This window comes from Vicugna pacos, unplaced genomic scaffold, assembly GCF_048564905.1.
Source record: "Vicugna pacos unplaced genomic scaffold, VicPac4 scaffold_20, whole genome shotgun sequence".
In the NCBI taxonomy this organism is placed as follows: domain Eukaryota; kingdom Metazoa; phylum Chordata; class Mammalia; order Artiodactyla; family Camelidae; genus Vicugna; species Vicugna pacos.
In genome coordinates this window covers 82,053,413-82,066,787 of record NW_027328741.1, presented here as the reverse complement: position 1 = coordinate 82,066,787, position 13,375 = coordinate 82,053,413, and the positions used below count along the sequence as shown (strand labels likewise).

Here is a 13,375-nt window from a genome sequence, read left to right as displayed (position 1 = left end):
GGTCCTGCAGATGCACTGGGTGTGGCCATGGGACATATCGGTAATCTCAACCGCGTGCGCCAGTGTGGTTGTTTCTCATTGGGGTCACGGGTTGGTTTGCTGTCTTGATAGGACCCACCACATCCCACAACGCACTCCAGATCCCTGAGATCAGCGTGTGCCATCATCCGTAGCCCTATCCCTCACTGACCGCTGCCTCTGCTACCTCAAATTTGGCAGCTCAGATCTCGGTCTCAGAATCAACTGTGGGGATATTTTGCGCTGGTTTCTTGGAGTTCTGTCAGCCAAGCATCTGCTGTGCACTCTTCTAACACTCAGCGCATCACCTTCAATCCCATGTCTCCTGTCCGCTTGAGAGTGTGCGTCCATGTTAAAGAGAGTTTCACCTTTGCTGCTCCATCACCAGGGGTCAGACCCTGCACTGGTTTCCATTCCCTGCTTTGCCTTCTCCTGCTTCCAGGGGTTCTGAGGCCTCATACTGTCCTTGGAAGTAAGAGACCTCTCTTTGGCAAGTGTCCTGTGCCAAGGGCTGTGTGAGTGGATGTTTCCATTGCTTTGTACATGGGAGCATGTGAGCGCAGGTTGCACTGCTTCTCTGCCAACTGGGCATCGATGAATCAACACTTTCCAGATACACTTCACAGAAATGTGATTTTTGCTTAGCTCTTTGTTTCTATACAGCCGTGGTGGGAGGGATTGTCCGAACATTACAGTTTTGACATTGTGTTGATATCTCATTTGCAGTCTTTAAAAAGTTTAATAGAATTGATTTACATGTTTTGGGAGTTATACGAAAATGAAGTTAGTTTTGAAACGTACTAAATCGACCTAGAAACCAGAATTGTCAATTTAGCTAACATTTTGTCAGCTGTAAGGAAAACATAGACAGATAGAATGCAAAGTAGCAGTCCAAATTGTTAAAGGGGTCATGTCAACTCTTTCCTGTTGAAGCCCCGAAAACAACAGGAACAATGAAATATCTATTGGAAACATGAAATAACCCCCAACCTTGGATTCACTTGTGCATGTGGTGCCCTTTACTCCCAATGACACCTACTGGCCAATGATGGCATTTCAAGGGGTAACATCACTCTCTTGGAAAATACAAGAGAAAACAAACCAAATATATACATTTAGGTTTGAATGCAAAATCACCTAGAAGCATTGTAGCTATGAGAACCCTGCTGCAGCCATGCTAGTCTACTGAGAGACAGGTGTTCTTCTATCAGTGATGAGAACGCTTAATCATCTGATCATGTTGGGTAAAGCAATTTAACGCAACCAAGTCTGCAACCCCCATGCTATATAGCTCCCGGGGGCTTGACTCAACTGAAAGACGTTCCTCATAATCTGTATCTTTAATGTCATTTGCGACTTTTACACTTCAGTTCCCTATCTGACTTTTAATATCTACCTATAATGTCTTGAAAAATGGAGGCCTAATACATATTCAAGTTCAGTCAAAGATTCCCCTCACTTACCACATTCCATTCACCCCAGAGAAGGCATAAACCCAGCATTTGCTGAATCTAGCAGAAGGCTATCGTTTCTTTGTGTAAGCAAATTACTCAATTCCTATCTATTGCAGTCGAGACTATTTGACCTTTAAGGTGTTCACTGATGTTCACTGAGTGTGAAGCTGGAGGAACTCTTATTGTAGGAGGGGCTTGCTCTTTTCGTGCTGGCTTCATAGCAGCTCAGGTAGTGATCCTTCAAAATGGATGCCTGAGTGGAGGGGAGGGAAGAGCAAGTGCTTGATAGCTAGGCCCAAACCTGGGAAAAGGCTTACCTGGGCTTGCTGCACTTTGGTATGAATGGCTTGGATATGCCCCTTGGGATGTGTGGATTCTCAAGGCCTCTTCCAAGAACTTCAGCGTTTCGATCACCTCTGCCATCTCTTCTCTTTTAGACGTCAGGGATCTTGGACCCGTTCTTGGAGCAGAGATTTGAGGAACTTCCTCAAGTCCACGTTGGCACTCCGTATGTTTCTGCCAGTATCAGCGAGCTTCAATATGTCTCATGAAAGCCTTTGGAGCCTGGTATCCTCTACAGCTGTCTCCAGGTCAGTATTCTCCACTGTAGCACAACATCTCTCATCAGTGTGTTCGCATCTCTCCTCAATCCGTGCAGCCAGCTTTTCGGCCAGCTTCTCTTCGTGTCTCCCATAAAGTCGACTTCAACAGGACTGGGCAAGCCTGAAAGGACCTCGGAGCCTCACCAGTAAGCTGATGACAGGCAGATCTTCCACTGTCTGCCCTTTCAGGTTCTGGAAACTGACCCGTGAAATCAGGCCTTTGGGCAGAAGCAGTATCTCGAACTGACACAGCTTCCCGGAACAAAGAGCTAAGCCAAGCTCCACAGAGGGCGGCAGCCCCTCCATCACACTGATCCACCCACAGAACTCTGCCCGGTTACCTAGGATCCACCAGCCACAACAAGCCTCGCGGTACACACCAACATTCCACCTGGAATCCAACCGCTAACTGCCATCCCCAATGGCTGCTGCATCTTGTCAGTGTTGGGGGAGGGGCTGCATCCGACGAGCGGTTCCTAAGGTAAATGTGATTCTACCCACTAGCGTCCCATGGGCCTTTGTTCTTCCCTCTCTCCTTCTCTTCAGATCTGTATGCACAGTACCAAAGGAGGGAAGTGTGTCCATTTTCAGTTGATTTATTTCACACGTCTTTAAACTTTCTAACCGTTCACAGTACACAGAGACCCACTAAAGGAAACTTATGTTCCTGTAATATCCGGACACCCGGAATACATATCCGTCGGTCGATTTCTGCTGAAGACCCCGCACTCTCAGGACATGGATCCATTGGTTTCATGGGGGCTGAAATTCCTAGGAATGAATCCAACCCCAATGTGCACTTTACTGTCTGTCTCTTTTGCTCTTAGTACACTTTTGCAGAGCTACTTGTCTTTGTGATAGGCTTATGCCATTTCTTCTCGACGTAGGCTAGAATATGGCATTCATTCATCCTTTTGGAAGACTTGCAATTCTATATCACGGACTAGGAATCCATTTGATTCCAAATCGGCATTTGGGGTAGGTCACGATTTGCTCATATCAATCAATATTTACGAATATAAATGCACGCCTCTGATTTCCGAATACAAGTGTGCTGAGTACATTGAAGCCGCGAAACTGGCTCAATGGGTGCTGAAACATCCTTGACATCACCTTGGGTATTTTCTTTTGAATAATCATGGTTCCCTTGTTATATGTCAGCCAAACGTACCCTTTTGGTGCTTTTTTGTTTGTTTGATTCTTTGTTGGTCTGCTTCTCGTTTGTTTTGCAAACACGTCAGGCCATGCATCTCTCCGTTCGCTTCCAACAGAGAGTCACATAAGCTGATTCACTTAAGATAGTGCTTCCAATCACCTAGGATTTCCTGCTTCCCTCTCCCATCTTTAGGGTTTGGATGTCCTCCTTGCCTTCTTCTAGTTTCTTCTTTGCCACTCATGCTCTTCTTGCATTTCCAATACTGGTTTTCTTCTTTCCATTTCATCTTGCTGCATTTCTATTCAGGGGAGAATTCTCATCCTTTCTTGCAGGATAAGTTTCGAACTGCTGAATTCTTTGAAGATTTGCCGGTCTGTGGAAATCTCTTGCTCTGCCGTTATTAGAAATGGCGGTCATGTGGCCTAGGCTACCCGAGATGGCAGCATTTTGCCATTCAGGTTATGGTCTATGTCCTGGCACTCCTCCCTGTCCTGCAATATTGCTGCCCGAGATATCAGCTGAAACCCCTCTGGCGGTTCTCTTGTGACTATGGAGATTTATTCCAGTCGCGTTTTAAATCACTGGGATGCTCATGAACTTTGTTGATTTGAATCCTACAGCTGCTGGTAGGTCTATTGGGATTCCACCTCCTTTGGACGCTGTGTACTTCCTGAATTCGCATAGATGATTCTTTCTTAGCTTTCAGCTAGTTTCAGTCTGATTTTTCTACAGATAACTTTTCAGACATTTTTTGTTCCTTTATCTCTTGCTTTTCCATCTGGGACTCTTTCGAATCCTAGTCTTTCATGCCTTGTCTTACCCAGGATTCAACCGCAGTGTTTTCATTGGTTTGCACTTGCTTTCCTATGTCTGCTTCTGACCGAGGGATTTCTGTTCCCCTGTCTTCACAATCATTCACGCGTCCCTCCGCATTATCTAGTCTGCTTAGGACTGAATTTTAGCCCTGATATTATCTCAACCACTGAGTTTTCTGATATTATTTGGCTCGTCTTAAGGCTTTCTCTTCCCCTTTTCTGGTATTCTGCCTTTTGTGATTCTGAGACACTCTTGTTCTTCAGTGTTTCCCTCACCTCCGTTTTCAGTACTAGCTCTGGATAGCGTTTTGCAGTCTAGTTGTTTGAAAGCTTATCTTTTGGGCCTTCAACCTCATTGGAATTGATAATGGTACTTCCTGTTTCTTTTACTGTACTTCTTCATCTCTACTGGTCAGGTAATTTCAGGTATCTAATGTAGACTTCTAGGGTTTTGTTAAGAGAAATTTTAGACTCTTGTCTCTACGCAATTCCATGGGATTTCTGCGAGGACAATTTCTGCTAGACATTGATTCCATGTCCTGTTCCTGAGTGTGTTGTCTGGTATTTCTCCAATTGCTTGTGTTGCCTTTGTTGTGATGAACACCCCATACTATTTTGATTAGCATAACCTCATTTTCATTACGCTTATCTCACAAATCTGAATGTTCACAGGGCACATCCTCTGGTGGAAATGAAGCTTCTAAAAGCTCTCAGCTCTGCATTCTGCTCTATGTCATTTTGGAGTGATTCCAAAACAGCAAACTGAGAGTGCGCTTGTGCTTTATAATGCCACGGGAATGTCCCAATGAAACCAGTTCTTCCCAGAACTTCGCTGTCTACAGAAACACCTGTGGAATCTTATGTATGGATGTCACACTTCAGGGCCTGCTGGAAAGATCCCGCAGACTGATCTTGGTGTCCTCGGTGCAGTACCGTGCCTGTGCCATTCAAAACGTAGCATCTGCTTTTGGGAGATAATGCTGGAGGAAATACTTCATCTTCTCACGCGGTGGACTTGGACCACTCTTCCTTGTCCTCTCATCCTTGTGGCACGGGTGCACGGAGGCAACCACAGAGTTGTTGTGCATCCTGTGCCTCAAACAAATCCATAATCCTAGCCCAGGTTATGAATGAAGAAGATCCTAAGGCTTTTCATTCTGATATCAAACCCAAGGCCCCCTGAATCCCTCAGACCCGATGCACAATATCTCTGATTCAGCCCCACACGTGCCCTATTGGCATAGTGTCCAATTGGTCTCTGGTCCTGCAGATGCATTGGGTGTGGCCATGGGACATATCGGTAATCTCAACCGCGCGCGCCAGTGTGGTTGCTTTCTCATTGGGTTCACGGGTCGGTTTGCTCTCTTGATAGGACCCACCACATCCCACAACGCACTCCAGATCCCTGAGACTCAGCGTGTGCCATCATCCTTAGCCCTATCCCTCACTGACCGCTGCCTCTGCTACCTCAAATTTGGCAGATCAGATCTCGGTCTCAGAATCAACTGTGGGGATATTTTGCGCTGGTTTCTTGGAGTTCTGTCAGCCAAGAATCTGCTGTGCACTCTTCTAAAACTCAGCGCATCACCTTCAATCCCATGTCTCCTGTCCGCTTGAGAGTGTGCGTCCATGTTAAAGAGAGTTTCACCTTTGCTGCTCCATCACCAGGGGTCAGACCCTGCACTGGTTTCCATTCCCTGCTTTGCCTTCTCCTGTTTCCAGGGGTTCTGAGGCCTCATCCTGTCCTTGGAAGTAGCAGACCTCTCTTCGGCAAGTGTCCTGTGCCAAGGGCTGTGTGAGTGGATGTTTCCATTGCTTTGTACATGGGAGCGTGTGAGCGCAGGTTGCACTGCTTCTCTGCCAACTGGGCATCGATGAATCAACACTTTCCAGATACACTTCACAGAAATGTGATTTTTGCTTAGCTCTTTGTTTCTATACAGCCGTGGTGGGAGGGATTGTCCGAACACTACAGTTTTGACATTGTGTTGATATCTCATTTGCAGTCTTTAAAAAGTTTAATAGAATTGATTTACATGTTTTGGGAGTTATACGTAAATGAAGTTAGTTTTGAAACGTACTAAATGGACCTAGAAACCAGAATTGTCAATTTCGGTAACATTTTGTCAGCTGTAAGGAAAACATAGACAGATAGAATGCAAAGTAGCAGTCCAAACTGCTAAAGGTGTCATGTCAACTCTTTCCTTTTGAAGCCTCCGAAACCAACAGGAACCATGAAATACCTATTGGAAACATGAAATAACCCCCAACCTTGGATTCACTTGTGCATGTGGTGCCCTTTACTCCCAATGACACCTACTGGCCAATGATGGCATTTCAAGGGGTAACATCCCTCTCTCGGAAAATACAAGAGAAAACAAACCAAATATATACATTTAGGTTTGAATGCAAAATCACCTAGAAGCATTGTAGCTATGAGAACCCTGCTGCAGCCATGCTAGTCTACTGAGAGCCAGGTGTTCTTCTATCAGTGATGAGAACGCTTAATCATCTGATCATGTTGGGTAAAGCAATTTAACGCAACCAAGTCTGCAACCCCCATGCTATATAGCTCCCGGGGGCTTGACTCAACTGAAAGACGTTCCTCATAATCTGTATCTTTAATGTCATTTGCGACTTTTACACTTCAGTTCCCTATCTGAATTTTAATATTTACCTATAATGTCTTGAAAATTGGAGGCCTAATACATATTCAAGTTCAGTCATAGATTCCCCTCACTTACCACAATCCATTCACCCCAGAGAAGGCATAAACCCAGCATTTGCTGAATCTAGCAGAAGGCTATCGTTTCTTTGTGTGAGCAAAGTATTCAATTCCTATCTATTGCAGTCGAGACTATTTGACCTTTAAGGTGTTCACTGATGTTCACAGAGTGTGAAGCTGGAGGAACTCTTATTGTAGGAAGGGCTTGCTCTTCTCGTGCTGGCTTCATAGCAGCTCAGGTAGTGATCCTTCAAAATGGATGCCTGAGTGGAGGGGAGGGAAGAGCAAGTGCTTGATAGCTAGGCCCAAACCTGGGAAAAGGCTTACCTGGGCTTGCTGCACTTTGGTATGAATGGCTTGGAAATGCCCCTTGGGATGTGTGGATTCTCAAGGCCTCTTCCAAGAACTTCAGCGTTTCGATCACCTCTGCCATCTCTTCTCTTTTAGACGTCAGGGATCTTGGACCCGTTCTTGGAGCAGAGATTTGAGGAACTTCCTCAAGTCCACGTTGGCACTCCGTATGTTTCTGCCAGTATCAGCGAGCTTCAATATGTCTCATGAAAGCCTTTGGAGCCTGGTATCCTCTACAGCTGTCTCCAGGCCAGTATTCTCCACTGTAGCACAACATCTCTCATCAGTGTGTTCGCATCTCTCCTCAATCCGTGCAGCCAGCTTTTCGGCCAGCTTCTCTTCGTGTCTCCCATAAAGTCGACTTCAACAGGACTGGGCAAGCCTGAAAGGACCTCGGAGCCTCACCAGTAAGCTGATGACAGGCAGATCTTCCACTGTCTGCCCTTTCAGGTTCTGGAAACTGACCCGTGAACTCAGGTCTTTGGGCAGCAGCAGTATCTCGAACTGACACAGCTTCCCGGAACAAAGAGCTAAGCCAAGCTCCACAGAGGGCGGCAGCCCCTCCATCACACTGATCCACCCACAGAACTCTGCCCGGTTACCTAGGATCCACCAGCCACAACAAGCCTCGCGGTACACACCAACATTCCACCTGGAATCCAACCGCTAACTGCCATCCCCAATGGCTGCTGCATCTTGTCAGTGTTGGGGGAGGGGCTGCATCCGACGAGCGGTTCCTAAGGTAAATGTGATTCTACCCACTAGCGTCCCATGGGCCTTTGTTCTTCCCTCTCTCCTTCTCTTCAGATCTGTATGCACAGTACCAAAGGAGGGAAGTGTGTCCATTTTCAGTTGATTTATTTCACACGTCTTTAAACTTTCTAACCGTTCACAGTACACAGAGACCCACTAAAGGAAACTTATGTTCCTGTAATATCCGGACACCCGGAATACATATCCGTCGGTCGATTTCTGCTGAAGACCCCGCACTCTCAGGACATGGATCCATTGGTTTCATGGGGGCTGAAATTCCTAGGAATGAATCCAACCCCAATGTGCACTTTACTGTCTGTCTCTTTTGCTCTTAGTACACTTTTGCAGAGCTACTTGTCTTTGTGATAGGCTTATGCCATTTCTTCTCGACGTAGGGTAGAATATGGCATTCATTCATCCTGTTGGAAGACTTGCAAGTCTATATCACGGACTAGGAATCCATTTGGCTCCAAATCGGCATTTGGGGTAGGTCACGATTTGCTCATATCAATCAATATTTACGAATATAAATGCACGCCTCTGATTTCCGAATACAAGTGTGCTGAGTACATTGAAGCCGCGAAACTGGCTCAATGTGTGCTGAAACATCCTTGACATCACCTTGGGTATTTTCTTTTGAATAATCATGGTTCCCTTGTTATATGTCAGCCAAACGTACCCTTTTGGTGCTTTTTTGTTTGTTTGATTCTTTGTTGGTCTGCTTCTCGTTTGTTTGGCAAACACGTCAGGCCATGCATCTCTCCGTTCGCTTCCAACAGAGAGTCACATAAGCTGATTCACTTAAGAGAGTGCTTCCAATCACCTAGGATTTCCTGCTTCCCTCTCCCATCTTTAGGGTTTGGATGTCCTCCTTGCCTTCTTCTAGTTTCTTCTTTGCCACTCATGCTCTTCTTGCATTTCCAATACTGGTTTTCTTCTTTCCATTTCATCTTGCTGCATTTCTATTCAGGGGAGAATTCTCATCCTTTCTTGCAGGATAAGTTTCGAACTGCTGAATTCTTTGAAGATTTGCCGGTCTGTGGAAATCTCTTGCTCTGCCGTTATTAGAAATGGCGGTCATGTGGCCTAGGCTACCCGAGATGGCAGCATTTTGCCATTCAGGTTATGGTCTATGTCCTGGCACTCCTCCCTGTCCTGCAATATTGCTGCCCGAGATATCAGCTGAAACCCCTCTGGAGGTTCTCTTGTGACTATGGTGATTTTTTCCAGGCGCGTTTTAAATCACTGAGTTGCTCATGAACTTTGTTGATTTGAATCCTACAGCTGCTGGTAGGTCTATTGGGATTCCACCTCCTTTGGACGCTGTGTACTTGCTGAGTTCGCATAGATGATTCTTTCTTAGCTTTCAGCTTGCTTCAGTCTGATTTTTCTACAGATAACTTTTCAGACATTTTTTGTTTCTTTATCTCTTGCTTTTCCTTCTGGGACTCTTATGACTCCTTGTCTTTCATGCCTTGTCTTACCCAGGATTCAACAGCAATGTTTTCATTGGTTTGCACTTGCTTTCCTATGTCTGCTTCTGACCGAGGCATTTCTGTTCCCCTGTCTTCACAGTCATTCACGCGTCCCTCCGCATTATCTAGTCTGCTTAGGACTGAATTATAGCCCTGATATTATCTCATTCACTGAGTTTTCTGATATTATTTGGCTCGTCTTAAGGCTTTCTCTTCCCCTTTTCTGGTATTCTGCCTTTTGTGATTCTGAGACACTGTTGTTCTTCAGTGTTTCCCTCACCTCCATTTTCAGTACAATCTCTGTATATCGTTTTGCAGTCTAGTTGTTTGAAAGCTTATCTTTTGGGCCTTCAACCTCATTGGAATTGAAAATGGTACTTCCTTTTTCTTTTACTGTACTTCTTCATCTCTACTGGTCAGGTAATTTCAGGTATCTAATGTAGACTTCTTGGGTTTTGTTAAGAGAAATTTTAGACTCTTGGCTCTACGCAATTCCATGGGATTTCTGCGAGGACAATTTCTGCTAGACATTGATGCCATGTCCTTTTCCTGAGTGTGTTGTCTGGTATTTCTCCAATTGCTTGTGTTGCCTTTGTTGTGATGAACACCCCATACTCTTTCGATTAGCATAACCTCATTTTCATTACGCTTATCTCACAAATCTGAATGTTCACAGGACACATCCTCTGGTGGAAATGAAGCTTCTAAAGGCTCTCAGCTCTGCATTCTGCTCTATGTCATTTTGGAGTGTTTCCAAAACAGCAAACTGAGAGTGCGCTTGTGCTTTATTATGCCACGGGAATGTCCCAATGAAACCAGTTCTTCCCAGAACTTCGCTGTCTACAGAAACACCTGTGGAATCATATGTATGGATGTCACACTTCAGGGCCTGCTGGAAAGATCCCGCAGACTGATCTTGGTGTCCTCGGTGCAGTACCGTGCCTGTGCCATTCAAAACGTAGCATCTGCTTTTGGGAGATAATGCTGGAGGAAATACTTCATCTTCTCACGCGGTGGACTTGGACCACTCTTCCTTGTCCTCTCATCCTTGTGGCATGGGTGCACGGAGGCAACCACAGAGTTGTTGTGCATCCTGTGCCTGAAACAAATCCATAATCCTAGCCCAGGTTATGAATGAAGAAGTTCCTAAGACTTTTCATTCTGATTTCAAACCCAAGGCCCCCTGGATCCCTGAGACCCGATGCACGATATCTCTGATTCAGCCCCACACGTGCTCTATTGGCAAAATGTCCAATTGGTCTCTGGTCCTGCAGATGCACTGGGTGTGGCCATGGGACATATCGGTAATCTCAACCGCGCGCGCCAGTGTGGTTGCTTTCTCATTGGGGTCACGGGTCGGTTTGCTCTCTTGATAGGACTCACCACATCCCACAACGCACTCCAGATCCCTGAGACTCAGCGTGTGCCATCATCCGTAGCCCTATCCCTCACTGACCGCTGCCTCTGCTACCTCAAATTTGGCAGCTCAGATCTTGGTCTCAGAATCAACTGTGGGGATATTTTGTGCTGGTTTCTTGGAGTTCTGTCAGCCAAGCATCTTCTGTGCACTCTTCTAACACTCAGCGCATCACCTTCAATCCCATGTCTCCTGTCCGCTTGAGAGTGTGCGTCCAAGTTAAATAGAGTTTCACCTTTGCTGCTCCATCACCAGGGGTCAGACCCTGCACTGGTTTCCATTCCCTGCTTTGCCTTCTCCTGTTTCCAGGGGTTCTGAGGCCTCATCCTGTCCTTGGAAGTAGCAGACCTCTCTTCGGCAAGTGTCCTGTGCCAAGGGCTGTGTGAGTGGATGTTTCCATTGCTTTGTACATGGGAGCGTGTGAGCGCAGGTTGCACTGCTTCTCTGCCAACTGGGCATCGATGAATCAACACTTTCCAGATACACTTCACAGAAATGTGATTTTTGCTTAGCTCTTTGTTTCTATACAGCCGTGGTGGGAGGGATTGTCCGAACACTACAGTTTTGACATTGTGTTGATATCTCATTTGCAGTCTTTAAAAAGTTTAATAGAATTGATTTACATGTTTTGGGAGTTATACGTAAATGAGGTTAGTTTTGAAACGTACTAAATGGACCTAGAAACCAGAATTGTCAATTTCGATAACATTTTGTCAGCTGTAAGGAAAACATAGACAGATAGAATGCAAAGTAGCAGTCCAAACTGCTAAAGGGTTCATGTCAACTCTTTCCTTTTGAAGCCTCCGAAACCAACAGGAACCATGAAATATCTATTGGAAACTTGAAATAACCCCCAACCTTGGATTCACTTGTGCATGTGGTGCCCTTTACTCCCAATGACACCTACTGGCCAATGATGGCATTTCAAGGGGTAACATCCCTCTCTTGGAAAATACAAGAGAAAACAAACCAAATATATACATTTAGGTTTGAATGCAAAATCACCTAGAAGCATTGTAGCTATGAGAACCCTGCTGCAGCCATGCTTGTCTACTGAGAGCCAGGTGTTCTTCTATCAGTGATGAGAACGCTTAATCATCCAATCATGTTGGGTAAAGCAATTTAACGCAACCAAGTCTGCAACTCCCATGCTATAGAGCTCCCGGGGGCTTGAGTCAACTGAAAGACGGTCCTCATAATCTGTATCTTTAATGTCATTGGCGACTTTTACAGTTCAGTTCCCTATCTGACTTTTTATATTTACCTATAATATCTTGAAAAATGGAGGCCTAATACATATTCAAGTTCAGTCAAAGATTCCCCTCCCTTACCACACTCCATTCACCCCAGAGAAGGCATAAACCCAGCATTTGCTGAATGTAGCAGAAGGCTATCGTTTCTTTGTGTGAGCAAAGTATTCAATTCCTATCTATTGCAGTCGAGACTATTTGACCTATTAGGTGTTCACTGATGTTCACAGCGTGTGAAGCTGGAGGAACTCTTATTGTAGGAGGGGCTTGCTCTTCTCTTGCTGGCTTCATAGCAGCTCAGGTAGTGATCCTTCAAAATGGATGCCTGAGTGGAGGGGAGGGAAGAGCAAGTGCTTGATAGCTAGGCCCAAACCTGGGAAAAGGCTTACCTGGGCTTGCTGCACTTTGGTATGAATGGCTTGGAAATGCCCCTTGGGATGTGTGGATTCTCAAGGCCTCTCCCAAGAACTTCAGCGTTTCGATCACCTCTGCCATCTCTTCTCTTTTAGACGTCAGGGATCTTGGACCCGTTCTTGGAGCAGAGAATTGAGGAACTTCCTCAAGTCCACGTTGGCACTCCGTATGTTTCTGCCAGTATCAGCGAGCTTCAATATGTCTCATGAAAGCCTTTGGAGCCTGGTATCCTCTACAGCTGTCTCCAGGGCAGTATTCTCCACTGTAGCACAGCATCTCTCATCAGTGTGTTCGCATCTCTCCTCAATCCGTGCAGCCAGCTTTTCGGCCAGCTTCTCTTCGTGTCTCCCCTAAAATCGACTTCACCAAGACTGGGCAAGCCAGAAAGTACCTCGGAGCCACACCAGTATGCTGATGACAGGCATATCTTCCACTGTCTGCCCTTTCAGGTTCTGGAAACTGACCCGTGAACTCAGGTCTTTGGGCAGCAGCAGTATCTCGAACTGACACAGCTTCCCGGACCAAAGACCTAAGCCAAGCTCCACAGAGGGCGGCAGCCCCTCCATCAAACTGATCCACCCACAGAACTCTGTCCGGTTACCTAGGATCCACCAGCCACAACAAGCCTCGCGGAACACACCAACATTCCACCTGGAATCCAACCGCTAACTGCCATCCCCAATGGCTGCTGCATCTTGTCAGTCTTGGGGGAGGGTCTGCACCCGACGAGAGGTTCCTAAGGTAAATGTGATTCTACCCACTAGCGTCCCATGGGCCTTTGTTCTTCCCTCTTCCCTTTTGTTCAGATCTCTATGCACAGTACCAATGGAGGGAAGTGTGTCCATTTTCAGTTGATTTATTTCACACGTCTTTAAACTTTCTAACCCTTCACAGTACACAGAGACCCACTAAAGCAAACTTATGTTCCTGTAATATCCGGACACC

The 13,375-nt window shown here is 45.9% G+C and overlaps 1 protein-coding gene and 1 long non-coding RNA gene across 4 annotated transcripts in view; both read left to right on the top strand.

Moving 5' to 3' along the window:
* Window positions 1-2,484, top strand: part of LOC140694059 (uncharacterized) — a 54,591-nt gene extending 52,107 nt beyond the window's left edge. The window contains exons 1-3 of one of the 3 annotated variants that reach the window (XR_012069803.1): window positions 207-408; window positions 1,910-2,062; window positions 2,264-2,484. The gene's annotated coding sequence lies outside the window, so the exon portion shown is untranslated. Of the gene's footprint in view, window positions 1-206; window positions 491-1,909; window positions 2,063-2,263 lie in introns of those variants that run through there. The other 2 variants (XR_012069801.1, XR_012069802.1) reach the window with 2 other exon arrangements.
* Window positions 2,485-7,593: 5,109 nt separating this feature from the next.
* On the top strand, window positions 7,594-12,793 carry LOC140694072 (uncharacterized). Its single transcript, XR_012069824.1, has 3 exons — window positions 7,594-7,863; window positions 8,270-8,360; window positions 12,526-12,793. It is a non-coding gene; the product is annotated as an uncharacterized lncRNA (long non-coding RNA).
* The last annotated feature ends 582 nt before the right edge of the window (window positions 12,794-13,375 follow it).